Raw genomic sequence first — 3,671 nt, forward strand, 5'->3', positions numbered from 1 at the left:
GAGCCCACTAGTAGGTGAGTGTGAGCATCAAGATAAGAATTCAGTACATCTTTTATGTCAATCAGAGGGAATGTCTTTGAATGAATCTGGTATTTTGGTAAATTTTGATGTGGTCTATCTCTTCAGTCACATTCCTCATTTATTGAGGTTAGGTTTGGTGTTGAATTAATGAATCTCTTTCAACATGTGTTGACTTCCACTTACTTTTTTTCAATGATCAGTACTATGAGCAGGCAAATGGAGTTGTGATGGGAAGCCTGTTGTCACCTGTTATTGCCAACTTGTTTCTAGTAGACTTTGAAGAATATTCCTTGGAGTCAGTGGCTTTGAAACCAGCATGTCTTTTAAGATATGTAGATCATACTTTTGTTGTTTGGCCTCATGTCAGTGAGGATCTGAATGAATTTTAGAACATCTGAATTCAATTCACCTGAATATTTTCGTTTCACAATGTAGGTGGAAATGGATGGCTGCCACCTCCTTGAAGTGTTGGTCAGGAGGAAGGATGATGGTACAATGGGACATGCCATATATAGGAAGCCTGCTCACACTGACTTGTATCTACAGGCTGGTCACCACTCAGCTCAGTGTAAAGGCATGCTTCATACCTTGGTTCCCATATCATCTTGGATCATGAGAGTTTGTCTGCTGAGTTAACCCATCTTGTGGTCACTACATTTGAATTGTTATAGTGAAAGACAGATCAGACATGCACTGCATATGATCAATTATGCACCAGATGAATAATGATAATTTTGGGTAGGCACCAAGGTATAAGGCCTTATTCCTAATGCCGGGAGAATTTCCAAGAGGACTGGTCATATTTTGTGTACATGTGATGTGCAATGTTTTTTTGACCACCAACTAAGCTTAGGATCCTTTTAGGTTCCATGAAGGACGATCTGGATTTGCATAAGGTGTGCATCTACTTTATTCCTTGCAGTTGCAGCATGTCATATATTCCCAGAATGACATTTTCACTCTGCAGCACAGTGCGAACTGATATGAAACTTCCTTGCAGATGAAAACTGTTTGCTGGACCGAGACTCGAACTCGGGACCTTTGCCTTCTGCGGGCAAGTGCTCTACCAACTGAGCTACCCAAGCATGACTCACAACCCATTCTCACAGCTTTAATTCTGCCAGTACCTTGTCTCCTACCTTCCAAACTTCAGGCAAAGGTCCCAAGTTCGAGTCTCAGTCCAGCACACAGATTTAATCTGCCAGGAAGTTTCATGTCATATATTGTTCAGGCTATCAGGATTGTGGAAGATCAGTGTACTTAACATAATCATCACACACAATTACAACAGTCAAGCAAATCTGCTATTGCAGAACATTGTCTTGTCACCAGTCATCCTATGGAATATAAAAACATGGAGATTCTTGCATGCAATTCCTGCTGTTGGGATACCATTACTAAGGAAGCAGTTGAGATTAAATTATCAAGTTATCTTATAGATAGAGATGGAAGCTTTTGCTTATATTCTGCATGGAATCTTGCTCTCTTCCTTGTCAAAAAATGGATGGACAGAGTCAACACAACTCACTCAGTGGTTATTAATGTTCACTACTGATAATTTACAATGTCTGTTATTATTTATTGTGTGTGTGTGTGTGTGTGTGCATGTGTGAGTGAGTGTCTGTTTTATGTTTCTGAAGTTGCTGTACAAATTGTTTTAAAATCCCCTTGCACAGTGCTTACTTGTTGCAGTTTTTCCATTGAAATTGACAGGGTGCACATGCCTCTGAAAATACTGGCAGTTGTTGATGATGTCGCCCAATTGCTTTCCCGCAAGTTATCTGAATTGTTTGCTTACTTTTTTTTCCATCTGTCTCATTGTCATTTGACTGCTCCTTATTCTTGTATCATCAGTGTTGCACCACTGACTTTTGACTTGGTACCTCTACTCTGTGGCCAAGCAAATAAAAAGCTTTCACCACAGTCTGATGCAAAAAGCAATACAGGAGCCAAATTGACTTTACAGAAGGCTCTACTCTGGCCTAGAATAGGGCTAGTTACCATACATTCAGCCTCATTGCTGTTTCCAGGTCTGGAATATTGTTAATAAGGAGGCCAAACACCTGAGCCTATCACCATGCTGCTTCCTTCGCCTACATGAGAAAGAAAATTTTCTTGACTTAGAAGGGATGGGATGAGCATTCCTCATTTTGCATAGTAAGAAATATTAAGTATAAGGTGTGTTCAAAAAGAAATGAGTCAGATGAATAATTACGGAAACCAGTCCCTGTATGTTAGAAGTATTGACCCTGGCTGTTGAAACACTTGTCTCACTGTGACACAAGGTGGTGAATGGCTGTCTCATAAAATTCCCAGGGCTGTGATGTTAACCAGTTCAGCAGGTACAGCTAAATGTTGCCATCCACATGAGAGCAGGAAAGGTTATGCTGTCATTCTTCTTTGACCAAGATGACCCTCTTCTGATTCACTTTCTGCAGCATGGGATAAAAGTGAAAGACCAGTGTTACTTTCAAACCTTGACTCCCCTTCTCCAAGCAATCAAATCAAAACGACCAGACAATCTCGCCCTTGGAGTCATTCTGCTCCACAACAATGCAAAGCCTCATGTGAACAACACAGTCACGTCACTTCTGCAGAAATGTCTGGGAATTGTTAGCATGGAGCAGGTCCATCCATGCTGACATTGAGAACACTGATCCCCACCAGTGATTCCTGTTGTCATCAAGAAATGTAGATGTCATGATGATCAATTATAAGATCAAAATTATTCATCTAAAAAATAAAAGTCAACAAGTTAAATATGTTGTGATATTAATAGAGTGCTTTTTTCCTAGAACAATGTTCCAAAAAATTTTAAACACGTGTTAGTGTTACCAAGGTTATGTACAAAGTTGTTTCTTAAGTGAAACGAAGACATCAGAAATGTGTGGAATGAATATGAACATCTAGTGTAAAATTTATTTATTTATTTCTTCATATGTAGAGCATTCAGTACAACAGTATCAGAAATATCAGATACATGACAAAGTAATAAATATGTTTGTAAAATGTTAGCAAAATAGAACAGGATAAGGTGAGTATAGGGCAGGAAGTTGGCCATGTCCTAATCAAAACAATCATCTCAGCATTCACTTTAGCAGCCATGGAAAACCCAAGTTCCGACACTATCTACTAGGTCATTTATATATATTGTGAAAAGCAATGGTCCCATAACACTCCCCTGTGGCACACCAGAGGTTACTTTACCGTCTGTAGACATCTCTCCATTGATAACAACAGGATGTGTTCTGTTTGCTAAAAACTCTTCAATCCAGCCACACAGCTGGTCTGATATTCCATAGGCTCTTACTTTGTTTATCAGGCGACAGTGCGGAGCTGTATCGAATGCCTTCGGGAAGTCAAGGAAAATAGCATCTAACTGCGAGCCTGTATCTAATATTTTCTGGGTCTCATGAACAAATAAAGCGAGTTGGGTCTCACATGATCGCTTTTTCCAGAATCCATGTTGATTCCTACAGAGTAGATTCTGGGTTTCCAGAAACGACATGATACTCGAGCAAAAAACATGTTCTAAAATTCCACAACAGATCGACGTCAGAGATATAGGTCTATAGTTTTGCACATCTGCTCAATGACCCTTCTTGAAGACTGGGACTACCTGTGCTCTTTTCCAATCATTTGGAACCTTC

General features: G+C 39.8%; 1 non-coding gene across 1 annotated transcript; it reads right to left on the reverse strand.

The window, feature by feature from the left end:
• Positions 1-1,032: 1,032 nt before the first annotated feature.
• Positions 1,033-1,107, reverse strand: Trnal-cag (transfer RNA leucine (anticodon CAG)). The gene has a single exon. It is a non-coding gene; the product is annotated as a tRNA-Leu (tRNA).
• Positions 1,108-3,671: the final 2,564 nt, after the last annotated feature.

This window comes from Schistocerca gregaria, chromosome 1, assembly GCF_023897955.1.
Source record: "Schistocerca gregaria isolate iqSchGreg1 chromosome 1, iqSchGreg1.2, whole genome shotgun sequence".
Classification (NCBI taxonomy): Eukaryota; Metazoa; Arthropoda; class Insecta; order Orthoptera; family Acrididae; genus Schistocerca; species Schistocerca gregaria.